We start from the raw sequence: 13,928 nt of genomic DNA on the forward strand, positions 1-13,928 counted from the left end.
GCTGACAAAAGCTCCATGCTGGTGGCACTAAAAACCAATTTTCAGTTTTATACAAAAGTTTTGCCTTCCCCCTTCCCATCCTCACCCGCAGAACTGGCCTCTTGCTCAGAGCCATTATCCCCTTTCAATCAGAGAGCGTTAACCTCTATAAACCTACTGTAGTTCTAGGAAAACTTGTCACCATATGACCATGGTTTCATATGTGTTGACTTTGATAAATACAGGAAGAGGGTTAATTGTAAGTCATTGTGTTTCTAGGTAACCAATTTGCCTACTGGCTTTAAATGGAGTTAGAGAAGGGTAATTTGTTTGAATCACTGTGTCTTTCCACCTGAGCAATTAAACATTAGGTTATAACCTTCCTTCCCCAACCCCCCCCCCCACAAAAGTGAAGCAAGGGAATAGACAGAACTTCACTTGAAAAACACTTCAGTTGCTTGGAACTGGTGCCCTAAAGAGAACCACTGTCTTACGTCAGTCACTAAGAACAAGGCAGAATGCTCCCTGCCCCCTCTTCCCTCCCTTCCTTCCAACCTCAGAGGCCTACGGGTTTGTGCTGCTGCAGGAAGTCCAAGGTATGGAGCCTCAAGTGGTTTACGCTATAGAAGGGAGCTTGAGAAAAGCTCTGGGGAGATGACCGGATGAAGCAAAAGGTTTGTATGGTTGCTTGGCAATAACAGTTGTCAGGGTTGAGGAATGCATTCGTGAGGCTCCAATCATAAAATGATATTCTGGATTAGAGTAGGGTTTGAGCTTTTGCCTTTTTGCTCAAGAGACAGGTAGGTAGAAGGAGAAAATAACTGCACCAATTACAGATACGCTTAAAAGCCCTTGTCTTTTGTTCCCCTCGTCCTATTTCCCTCACGCCTGACACACCATCATAAATTTGGTATGTATCTTTCCAGTGTATCCTTTTATAGTTTTAGTCTCCAGGCTGGTCTCCACGAATAATAGGCAGTTTTGCTTCACGTCTTTTTGATATTTGCTTGCTTTGTCGCAACATTTGTTTTGCCGGGTAGACCACTTCTAGATGGAGTGCATGTATTCCCCCAGGCTTTCTTGTCTCCCTAAGGCGGTTTGGCTAACACACCGCCGCAGTGAACACCCTCCTGTGTGTGTTTCCTGGGGTACACGAGGTACGTGCAGTGTACTGGAAGCGGGGTGAGCGCCGGAGCTCTGCCACTTACTGGCTCTGTAACCTCCGTCAAGGCGCCCGACCTCTGTGTGCCTGGGTTCCTCCTTCGTAAATTGGGAGGGAAATCATCGTACCTGGCTGCATGGAGTTGGGAGGACTGGCTGCGGTAAGCACTTAGGGCGGGTCCTGGCACATACGCGGGACAAAATTAACGATAGCCGTCTTCATCCTTCGCAAATGATCAAATCCAGACGTGCAGGGCTGGGTCACACGGCGTGCGTCGCGCAGCGTGAACGTGACTCTCAAATTCCTCCAACACAGTGCTACCCGTTTACGCGGCCACCACTGCTTTCTGAAATTCCCTACTTCCCCACATAGCCACTAACACAAGAGTTTTAAGACTTTTTTTTTTTTTCCCAACATCATGGGGTGAAAACTGTTAATTTTTATCTTGAGCCGCGTTAGTGCTTGAATACAGTTTGCTTTAAAACGGGATTGCCATCTAGTGGTGGGAAGAGTAGACTGCACGGACACAGCACAAGCCAAATCTGGGTGGCCACACGGGTAGCTTGGGGTACTTTGGGCATTCGAGTCACTACCACGGGTCTGGTTGCTTTAATTCCACTGTGCGAGGGTTCTATTATCTTCCCCTATTTTTAAGCAGCTCGTGATTTTCTCCTCATTTTTTCCAGCACGGCAACATGGAGACCCGTCTGCACAGCCCTGTGCGTGCAGCCTCACAGCCCCACGAATCTGGGTCACTGGCTCAGAAAAGAGGAGTGAGATAAATTAGGAACGAGGCTATTTACAAGCTGGCAGGAGACTGTGGCTCCCAGCAGGGCGGGCTTTCCTTGAGCCATCCCAACTCCCCAGTGGAGACGCGCCCAAGTGCCTGCATCAGCCTCAATCCCTCAAACCGCCACAGAGGGCTGAGCACGGTCCCAAGGACCGTCCTTCCAAATCCGCCCCTCGGACTGTCTGCTGTGAAGACTTAAAATCATTGTCTACAAAGATTTAAAAGTGCATGACAATGTTCAATATTAATCATCAAAGACATAGGTACATTTTTATTATTTTTTTTAAAGATTTTATTTATTAGAGAGACAGAGCGAGCGAGCATGAGTGGGGGAAAGGGCAGAGGGAGAGGGAGAAGCAGGCTCCCTGAAGAGCAGGGAACCCGATGTGGGGCTCGATCCCAGGACTCTGGGATCCTGACCTGAGCCGGCTTAACTGACTAAGCCACCCAAGCGCCCCACATAAGTACATTTTTAAAGATCTGTAATGTTCCATGAAAGATAAAGGTATAAATAAAGCAATATCACTGAAAAGCGTATACAACATGCATTTAATGAAGCACCATTACTAAAATAATAGGATATTAAAAGTTGAAGAAAGCAAACAATCTCAACAACAACAAGCAAAGGTCGGCTGTGATTAGAAACACCCAGCAAGGCTGATCTAGACTGTCCCTTGGCACCACGCTCATGCCTATTTCTTTCTTTCTTTTTTTTTTTTTAAAGATTTTATTTATTCATTCGACAGAGATAGAGACAGCCAGCGAGAGAGGGAACACAAGCAGGGGGAGTGGGAGAGGAAGAAGCAGGCTCATAGCGGAGGAGCCTGATGTGGGGCTCGATCCCATAACGCCGGGATCACGCCCTGAGCCGAAGGCAGATGCCCAACCGCTGTGCCACCCAGGCGCCCCTCATGCCTATTTCTAAGCTGTTATTCGTGTGGACGCCTCGGCCTAAAATAACTTCCCTTCTTCTGTTCAGCCAGATCTTAGTTTTCGAAGTGCTTGGGCCCGAACCCCAATCCTCCCTCAGGTCTCACCAACACTATGGGGAAGGAGATGGTGTAGCATAGACGGCACGGGCCTCAGAACAGGCAGACATTGAATCCAGCCTGCTGCCTGTTTCTGTACAGTCTGTGAGCGAACAATTGTTTTCACATTTTGAAACGGTTGAGACAAATCTAAAGTAGACGATTTAGTGACACAAGAAAATTATAAAAGTTCTAATTTTAGTGTCTAAAAATGAAAGTGTTATTGGAACACAGCGACACCCCCTTGCTTACATATTGTCTGCAGAGTTAAGTATTTGCAACAAAGGCTGTATGACCCACAAAGCCTAAAATATTTGCTCTCTAGACCTCTACAGAAGAAGCTGGCCAACTCTCGGTCTGGTTGAGCGCTGATGGTGGCTTGGGCAGGAAAGGCGGCAGGAGATGCTGGGCAAGAGTCAGACCTGAGATGGGCTTTGGGAGCCTTGCCTGGCCGTTTGGATGGGTAGAGTTGAGGAAGAAGTATCGAGGTGGTTCGGGGCTTGAGCAGGTGGGTGTTATTTGCTGGAATGGGAAACATGAGAGAGAGAGATAAAGAGGGAGGACAAACCAGGAGAAATCCTAGCTCTTCCCCCATTGCCAACGCCATCAGCTAGCTCTGCTGTGTTATGAATGAGCCCGACATTAGTGGCTTAAAACTTATTTCTCATGAGTCCGAGGACAGGCTCTGGTGTGGGGACTCAGCTGGGGCAGGACGATCTAGGATAGCCCGTGGTTAGCTTAGCAGCAGCTGGGGCCATGGAGATGGCCCTGCGTCTCCCGTCCTCCAGCAGGCTAGCCTGGCTAGCTCACAAGGCAGTGGCAGAAGGGTTCCCGGGAGCAGCAAAGGAACAAGCCCCAGTGCACTGTGCTTTTCAAGCCTGTCTGGGTCCTGTTCCCGGATGCCCCATTGCCCAAAGCAAGTCATGCGACCAAGCCAAGATTCTGGAGGGGGTGGGGGATGGGCAGGGGAACTGTTAATTACACTTATCACCCCTTGACGAGAGAAGCCAAAAAGTCACATTGCAAAGAGAGGGTGGATCCAGGGAAGGGAAGACCTGGGGGCATTTTTACAATCTACCAAGCTGACAGTGTGACTCAGGCAAGTTACCCAAAGTCTGAGCTTCGGTTTTCTCATCTGTAAATGGGCAAGACAACAACTTCACCGAATTTTTATAGGGATTAGAAAGAGCAAATTTAAAGTCCTGGGCATAGAACAGATACCTGAAGGTAGCTGTTTTATTGTGGTAATGAACAATGATCAAGTTTATTCTCTATTGGGTACTAGCATTTCCTAAACTTCGGTCCCTCCTGTGCCACCACCTGGATTTTTGCCGTCTTTGAGGACAACTTAGACTCGTATTTACACAGTATTTCTCTTTAAACAGGTTCGCTTTTTTTATTTAAAGAATTTTATTTCAGGGCGCCTGGGTGGCTCAGTCGTTAAACGGTTAAGCATCTGCCTTCAGCTCAGGTCAGGGTCCCTGGGTCCTAGATCGAGCTGCCTCAGGCTCCCTGCTCAGTGGAGAGTCTGCTTCTCCCTCTCTCCGCCCCTCCCCTCCCACTCGTGTTCTCTCACTATCTCTTTCTCAAATAAATAAATAAAATCTTACAAAAAAGAATTTTATTTCAAAAGCAAACTTCACCTTACTACCACAATAAAAATAGGCCATGGCTTGCCATAAATAGAAGGCAACCATAAAATAAATACAGTAAAAACAAAGCAGTGCTATTAACCCTAACTCAGTTCTCTTGCTTTGCAAAAGGCCAAATCTGAGGTCTGCTATCTTTTTGTTAGAAGAGGGTATTCAAGGGGTGCCTGGGGGGCTCAGTTAGTTAAGCAGCCGACTCTTCAATTTCAGCTCAGGTCATGATCTCAGGGTTGTGGGATCAAGCCCCTCGTCAGGCTCTGCACTTAGTGGAGTCTGCTTGGGATTCTCTCTCTCTCTCTCCCCCTCTGCACCCCCCATCTTAAAAAAAAAAAAAGAGGGTATTCAAGAAAAAGGTGCCAAAGAAAACCTGCAGAGGTTTTCTTCTCCTTCTAACCAGCAGGATAGAAGACTCGCTGTGTTATCTCCAGAGCAGCACATAAAATGTGCAGGACAGAAATGGTCTGAAGTTTTAGGAAACGCAAGGGCAGACCAGAGACGAGGAGAGAATCGCTTCCCACCGTCATGAAGGCTCAGTGGGCCTTCGAAAGGTAGTAAGAAGAGAGAGAAAAACGGGATGTGGGATAAAGACCCGGGAGTGCCTCAGGGACCTGCCACTTTCTAGCCTTATAACATCTTGGGCTAGCTGATTGACATTTGGGGCACCTTGGTTTCCTCAACTGAAAATGTAGTTGGGAACATCATACCTGCCTCACAGAGTTGCCATAAGCACCCAGCATGAGTCTGTATGTCACATTGCTTCTCCATCTGTAAAGCGTAATCTACGCAGAGCAGATCGTAAGATATTCCCAGAGGCTAGGCATGAAGAGGGGGCACAAGGAGATGCCAGTGGGCCGTAGAGGACGGGCCACCAGGACACATGACCAAGAGTTGGCTCACTCCCCTCCCATTTGCTCTTAAAATCAAGGAGCCAGCCAGTCGTAGAGCCGGGGTGGGGAGAGAGGGCCTCCCCAACCACCTTCCAGCTCCAGGACCTCTGATTTATCACAGGGCCATTGGCCAGCTTGCCCTCCTAGCCTGGCACCTCACGTGCCACCGAAGGATGTGGCATTGACTGAGAGGCCTCGGCCCCCTTCCGGTGTAGGCTTCGGTGCTGAAGGCCCGGGAACAGTTCACGGATTTAGAATTCCAGGCGTCCAACACCCCACAAGGCAGCCACCCGATGAGTGCAGTAGTACACGTATGCGACCCCGAAATCATATCTGGTTCCCAAGACCCCACTCCTGCTCCCTGCTCGGCAAAGGTCCCCGGTGCCCTCAGTGGTGATCCGCCCCCCACAGCCTTTGACACGGGCCTTTGCATCAGTGTTCGCAGGATCACTTTATATCCGTCTCCCCCGCTAGACTATGAGCAAGGGTCCGGATTCGCATGCAGAGCGCCTGACTGGGGCAGGCGACAGACGGTGCTGCTTGGCGGAGAGACGCCGCCCGGCCCTGCCCGTCCCACCTCCGCATTCACTGTCAATGATGGCTGCAGTGCGCTGAATGTTTGTGTCCCCCCCGAATTCATACATAGAAGCCTTCATCCCAGTGTGATGGGATTGGGAAGTGGGGCTTTGGGGGGATGATGAGGTCATGAGGGTGGAGCCCCGGGGGTGGAATTGTTAGTGCCCTTCTAGGAAGAAGCCAGAGAGCTAGCTTGCCCTCTTCCCACCAGAACGCAAGAAGGCGACGGCGGCCTGCAACCCGGCGGTGGGCACTCACTAGAACCCGACCACGGGAGCACCCCGGTCTGGGCCCTCCAGCCCCCAGAACTGTGAGGCAGAAATCTCCATTGTTCACCAGCTCCCCGGGGCGTTGTTCGGGCAGCCCAAACTAAGACAGACGGCTTCTTCCAAGAACCTGAGCGTGATCTGAAGCTTTGGTCTAGCCGCAGGGCGGCCTCCGTTCCACGGACTGAGGCCCCCGGGGGCCCCCCTTCGCCAACGGGAGAAACAGGAATCGGTGGATGAACAGCCCCGCTTCCTTCCACCTCGGACAGGGCAGCCGGGGGTGTGCTGTGCCCAGCCGCCCGCAGCGGTCACCCCTCACCGCGACACCGCACCCCGTGTAGCCTCTCTCCTCTGCCCTGCTTCCCTGCCGCGCCACCTGTCACACTGCGCGGGGTCCAACGAGCTTCTGTCTCGGGGTCTGCTGCTGGGACAGTTGGTGAGTTGGTTGATGGCTGTAGCGGAGGACGCTTAGCAGCAAAGAAAGAAATGGAAGCCAGCTTGCCCGCTGTCCCGGAGCACATGCTGCGGCTTCCGCAGTGTCTAGACTACGCTGGAGCACGTGCACTGCCGACAGCTCTGGCACAGGAAAAGCACTTCTCAGCTGTCCCCACCATCCTGCTATTTGTCATCCCATCCATCTGCTGTCCCCACGAAATGCTCACCCACGTCAGCTAAAATGGTGTACTGGGCTTGGAATCCGTTGAGAAAATGTCAGGCCGATGGAACAGAGGAGAGCACCGAAATAGCAGCTGTACATACTGTGGGGACCACACAAATCTGCCCCTTGGCCTGGCAGGCAGGACTCAGGGAGCCCGCAGGCCCCTCCTGGGAGGTCGTTATGGGGGTGGGGGAGGTGCAGGGCGGGCCCTGGGAATCATGAGGAGCCGGGGCAGGGCCCTCCCCTCTGTTCTTCCACCTGGCCCCTGGGTGCTCTTTGCCCCTTCCTAAGCCTGGCTTTGCGTCCCCTCCTGCTTCTTGCCCCCTTGTCGGGGACACGGGGGGAGGGGTCCCCAAACATAGAACTGGACTTGTTTAAAGTTGCTGCTGATTTTTAAATGTTTATGTTAGTCTTCCAATCAGCATTCCCTGTAGAAAGAGCTCAATAAAAATGTGTCGATTTCATGCCCCGGGTCAATGGCAGGATGTACCTTACCGGACAGCATGTGGCCCGACACGCTGGCGATGGGCTGTTCTTTCTCCGAGGAAAAGGGCCCTTCTGAAACCAAGGCTCTTCTGATCTTAGGAGAGTGGATACTTATTATATTCATTCAACACGTTCATTCATTGTTATTCATTCATTCGCGAGTTATTCATTCACGGAGCGCCTGTGCTGAGCGAGGCACTGTCCCGAGCTCCAGGAATGAGCTCAGTGAGCAGAACGAAGAAGACTCCCCCCCCAGCGGAGATCACGGTGGGGTGGGAGAGAGGGCAGTAAACAAACGCCCGGACCAATGGCAGGAAATGTGAAGTGGGGTGAAGGAGAAGCCGAGGCAGGGAAGGGACAGAGACCACGAGCTGGGTGGTCAGGGAGTGTTCAGGGGAGCTAGTGCTGCAGTACAAACCACCTCAAAACGAAGGGCTCCAAACAACAGTCTTTGTCTTCTCTCCCGAGATTCTGTGGACTGACTGGGCCCAGCTGGGTGGCTCCTCGGTTCCCCACAGATCTTCGCTGGGGCTGTAGTCTTCTGAGGCCTCACTGAGTGGGAACGTCCAAGACCACTCACTCCCACGTCTGGTGTCTGGGCAGGGACAGCAAGAAGGCTGGGCCCTGCTGGGATGTCAGCACAGCCCAGCCCCTGTGTCCAGGTAGTCTCAGGGCCTTTCCCTGCCCGGGTGGCCTGTCCAGATGGCCCTTCCACGTCCTGGCCTTGCCAGCAGCGTAGCCAGACTTCTCCCATGGCAGCCCAGGGCTCCCCAGATTCAAAAGGAGCTGCCAGGCCATCTTCAGGCTCAGGCCCACCGTTGGCACAGCCTCCCTCCTGACACATTCTGTGGGTTAAAATGGGTCACAGGGCGGCATAGATTCCATGTGTGTGTGCAGGGGGCCATGCTGGGCAGGGGGCACTGGCAGGCAGCGCTCGCTGAGCGTGGGACGTGGGAGCAGACAGCAGAACAAGGTGTACGAGTGAGACATGCAGCGATCGCGGGCATACAAAGGCCCTGAAGCAGGAGCGTGCTCGGGGTGTGTGAGGACAGGAGAGTCCACCGAGGCAGGAGCTAGGCCGTGAACCATGGGGCCCACAGGCAGCTGGAGGCCAGACCACCTCAGCGGCACAGGCCCTACAAAGGGACTTGGGAGCTGGCTGTAGTGTGATGGGAAGCTCGCGAAGTGCCGTGGTCCACAGCGGTCACCTGATCCCAACGCCGCCGGGTCCTGACTGTGGGTCAAGACTCCCCCTCAGCTTCTCACTCCGGCCTCCCAGGATCAGGCTGTTTAACTGCGGCCCCCTCCTCTCGCTCTCTCCCTGCGCCTTCTCTGCCCGATGATTCCTCCACAGCACTCAGCACCAACTACATACATGACATGCGCTCTTTCATCTCAGCTGTGGTCTACCTTTTCTCTCTAGCATGTACACTAGAAACAGGCTGGAGTTTTCGTCCATTCTATCTGCACGCCCGCCGCTAATATCTGCTGTAGGAATGACAATCAGGTGAGCCTGGCACATGTCTCCTGCGGGGACCATGTTCCTGGTAAATACTGAACGACTGAATTAATTTGGCCACAAACTAACTTTTATAGTTGGACTGCACTTATCTAGAAGTTACCTTCCAGTAAGCAATTATCCAGGGAAAATGAAGAAGAAAGGAAAAAAGCCTTCAAAGCAGCCTCAAGAGTGACTAAAGGTCACAGGACAGCCCCTGAATTTACGATTTTAGTGCGCTCGATAAGCCGGTTATGGAGCAATTGTGGCCTGGAAAGATCTGGACTAAAGAGGGAGGGCCTCTGCTAGGACAAAAGGAAAGCGACACCTGCCAGTGAGGGGAGGCAGAAAACTCCAAATGCACACAGAAGGTGTGGAGCCGAGCAGTCCCGATGTGGGCCCGTGGGCCACGGAAGCCATGCCCACATGTGGTCTGACGACAGGCCACATGTAGAATGACGACTAAGTCACTTCCAAAAGGTCAGACTGTGCTCACTGTGCTCTATTTAAATTTTTTTTTTAAGATTTTATTTATTTATTTGAGAGAGAAAGAGCACACGAGCAGGGTGAGGGGCAGAGGGAGAAGCAGACTCCCCGCTGAGCAGGGAGCCTAAGGTGGGGCTCGATCCCAGGACTCCGGGATCATGACCTGAGTGGAAGGCAGATGCTTAACGACTGAGCCCCCCGGGCGCCCCACTGTGCTCTAAGATGAGGAGAAAGATTTTCTACTGAGAAAGATTTTCATTCAAAGCACCCCCACTACCTCTCACCGCATCCCCCCCTTCCCTAGGCAACTCCTTCTTACTCTCCATGGCGGGGGTGGGGGGGTTCTTGTTCACACCCCAGCTTCTGCACTGGTGTGCCCAGGGCTCTTCTCACGGCCTTGGATGACCACGGCCAGCCTCCTGGATTCATCTTTATTCATCTTTCTCTGGTCAAATAACACATTCCTCCGCCCCAGACACCCCACCACCTACTCACCTGTCCTCGTGCTCATGAGACCCTCGGACATTTCTGATTCCCTGAGGCCACGCCTCCCTGACCAGCGACGTGCAGTCACTCCATCACAGCAAAGGGCTCCACGATGCTTCCAGATGCTCAGGCCAAAAACTTTAAAGCCGTTCCCGACTCCTTGCTTTCTTCTCAAGCTAGAGTGCCATGTCATTCATTACGTACACTAGAGCTGTCCCGGACAAACCAGGATGTGTGGTCTGGCCGTTAACCCACATCCAATCCATTAGCAAACGCAGCCGGCTCTACTTTTAAGTACGTATCTAGCCTCCGGCCATTCTCCCGACGTCCTGCCCTATCACCCTGGCCCAAGCATCCATCCTGTCCTGCCCGGATTTTTGCAAGGCCTCCTAACTGGTCTCCCCACTTCCACCTGTGCCTCCCACCTCCAAATCTGTTCTCACAGCAGCCACAGCAAGCCCATTAAAGCCTAAGTGAGATCACGTTACTCCTCTGCTCAAAATTCTCAATGGTTTCCCTATTCATTCAGAGGAAAAGCCTCGGTCTTTACCATAGCTTTGCCCTTGCCGTTCCCTCAGCCTGGATCGCCTCTGCCAGATAACTGCAGCGCGTGCTCCCACTTCCTCCAGCTGCGTGACCCTGCTCCCTACATAAAACACCAGTAATCTCCACCACCATCACCTATGCCTCCCCACCCCAGCCCTCCTTGCCTAATGCAACAGACTGCATTTTCTAAAAATGGCCATTGCAACTCGTGTGGTCCCACAAACTCTTCTAGAAGCACTCCTCCCATCAAAAGGGAGTCTTAATCCCCCTTCCTTTCCATATGGCTCCGCCTTAGGAACTCACTTCTAACAGATAAAATGCACCAAGTGACACCTGCAGGGCTCCGGAGATGGGCTCTTCCTAGGTGATACAGCCTCCTCCTGACTGTCTCTCTGGACCTTCTGCCTGGGAACCCAGCACGCCAGAGGAAGCCCCAACTAGCCTGCCCAGAGAGACCAGAAGGGGAGGAACCAAGGCCCTAGCCAACAGCCACCATTACCCGCCCGCTGCACGAGTGAATCAGCCTTCAGGGGGTGCGCAGGCCCCAGGCTTCCAGTCTTACAGCTCCGGCCCTGGACATCATAGAGCAGAGAAAAGCCACCCCCTCACCCTATTCTGTGCCCCGACCCACAGAACTCCCAAGTTCTGGCACTGTTTGTTCCACAGTCATAGTAACTGAACACCAAATTTTTGATTTTTCTCTCTATAAGCTAACACCGTATGTATTTACTTGCTTAAATCTTGTGTCTCCCCGTGAGAGAATGGGAACTCCTGGAGGGCAGGTACTTGCATGTTTTTCCCGAGCCTCAGTATCTAGAAAAGTACTTGGCACACAGCGGGCCCTCGGTAAATACTTGTTGAACAAACGAGTCTTTGCTAATTAAAGAAAACTGCTCCGTACTATAATTGCAACACCTTCCGCTGAGGCACGCGACCTTTTCCTGAAGAAAGCGTTCTCTGGTGTGTTTTGGACCAGCTCCCTGTTAAAAAATATCTCTTGTCAGCCATCTGGAAAATGATAAAGTTGGATCTATACCTCCCACTAGACGCCAGGAAACAGTCCAAACGGATCAAAGATTTATACGTGATAAAACGAAACCATTAAAATCCTAGAAAAAGGCACGACAGAATTCCGATATAACCTTGGAGTGGGAAGGCCTTTCTAACGACGACTCAATCTCTTGCAGCCATAAAAGAAAAAGATGGATCAATTCAAACTGCATGAAAATCACGAAACTTCTGTTTGGCCGAGAAAAAGCAGCATGAGCAAAATCGAAAGATAAATGACAATCTGGGAGGAAAGCCAGTAGCTTCCATCACAAAGAGCTAAACTTCCTGATATATTTAAACAAACAAACAAACGCCTCGAGGTTGGACAGAAAAAAAGAGGCCAACAACTCGGTAGAAACATGGCCATTCAAGGCAATGCGCAGAAAGGGCCCTTAATTGTCTGAAAAAATGCTCAACATCTTTCTCTCACACACAATGAGAGACATGTAAAGTAAAACCACACTGAGCAACTATTTCTCGCCCATCAGATTGGCCCAAATCCCAAACCGTGGCAAATGACGCTGGCAGGGTGGCGAGGAGGGGGCTGTTCTCACGTGTCACTGGTGGGACGGCGAACTTGCCGTATCCATCAGTGTTACGGTGGGTATACCCTTAGCCTGAACAATGACATTTCCGGGAGCTGATCCCACCGATCGGTCTGCACATATGTGAAACATCATGTATATGAAATCCCTCACCTCCCATTCTTCAGAGCAGCCAAACACGGGCAACAGCATAAACACCCATCGGTAGAAGATCGATAATCTTCATTACACATGCATACAACACAATACTAGAGAGCTGCAAAGAAGAATGAGAACTTTGTTGTCCTATTATAGAAAGAGCTAACAGATGCATTGTAAAGAGGAAAATGCAAGGTTCCAAACAGGATGCATAATGTTATCTAATTTAAAAAAAAACCTGGAGGGGCGCCTGGGTGGCACAGCGGTTAAGCGTCTGCCTTCGGCTCAGGCCGTGATCCCGGCGTTGTGGGATCGAGCCCCACATCAGGCTCTTCTGCTATGAGCCTGCTTCTTCCTCTCCCACTCCCCCTGCTTGTGTTCCCTCTCTCGCTGGCTGTCTCTCTCTCTGTCAAATAAATAAATAAAATCTTAAAAAAAAAAAAATTAAAAAAATTAAAAAAATAAAAAAAACCTGGAGAACAACAATACTTCTATTCCTGTGTGCTTATACATGAGTAAAGAGACTCAAGAAAGTGACACAAGGGGTGCCTCGGTGGCTCAGTGGGAAGAGCGTGCGACTCTTGATCTGGGGGTTGTGAGTTCGAGCCCCATGTTGGGTGTAGAGAGTATGTAAATAAATAAATAAAAACTTAAAAAAAAGAAAGTTACAGAAGAAGCTAACAGGGGTTGACTATAATGGTAGAGAGGCTTGACAGATGCGGGACAGATTTGGAAGGAAGACTGTTTTTGGGTATGCATTTTAATATATATATATTTTTTATTTCTCCCCAAAACACAACATAATTTGCAGGGAGTGATTCACTCCTTCAGCTCTAAAAGAGGTCCCTTATCAAAAAGTACATAATCCATGGAGAAATAGCCAGAGCTCACAGAACTCAAGCTTCTTCACCCCTAATAGTCCATTCCTGTGATTACACCCCCAGCTGCTTAGAGCACTGGCAGCTAAATGGCCCAGTGGTCATGTCCTTTTCCTGCTCCCCACCAGGGATAACCCAAAGCCAATGACTGGTTCCCCGGCCTCAAAGAGGGACAGCGTCTATAGTGCCACTCACCCTCCAGAGTTGCCCTGGGATCAAGCTGAGGCTAGACTCCAGGTGAGCCCACATCTTTGCCTGGTTTATTCCTATTGTAACTTATTTCCATCTCCTCCTTACTGGTTTCTCCTGAGAGCCTTTCCCAAGAAATCACTTAGCCCAGAATCCCTGTCTCAGGCTCTGCTTCTAGAAACTCAACCTGAGACATCAATCAAATACACCACCTTAATTGATAACAGATCCCTTTTTCCAAAACGCACCACCAGTAGGCACTTCTGACCAGCACATGCGTGAGTTTCCATACTGTGCTGACCTAATACCAACCAAAGGTGGAGCTCCTGCTGGCTGGGCTTCACACAAGTTCATACATGGCTTTCGATGCGGGATAGACAATATTGACAATAACTCATGCATGCACGCATACGCCCAGCACCCATGGACCTAAGGTCCCGAGGACCCCAGCCTGAGAAATAGTTCCCTTGAAATCATGATCACAGACACTTTAGCTGGATTTCCTGACAACTCGCTGAGAGTAGGACAGGCAAACAGGGTTGGGAAGAGGGGGCCAAAGGCTAGGGTGAATGTCAGCTGGCTTTGTCTGCTGTCGCAGAGACTTTGAGATGTCCACCACAATCCATTCCCT

The sequence above is a fragment of the Ursus arctos genome, unplaced genomic scaffold, assembly GCF_023065955.2.
Source record: "Ursus arctos isolate Adak ecotype North America unplaced genomic scaffold, UrsArc2.0 scaffold_16, whole genome shotgun sequence".
Taxonomy (NCBI): Eukaryota; Metazoa; Chordata; class Mammalia; order Carnivora; family Ursidae; genus Ursus; species Ursus arctos.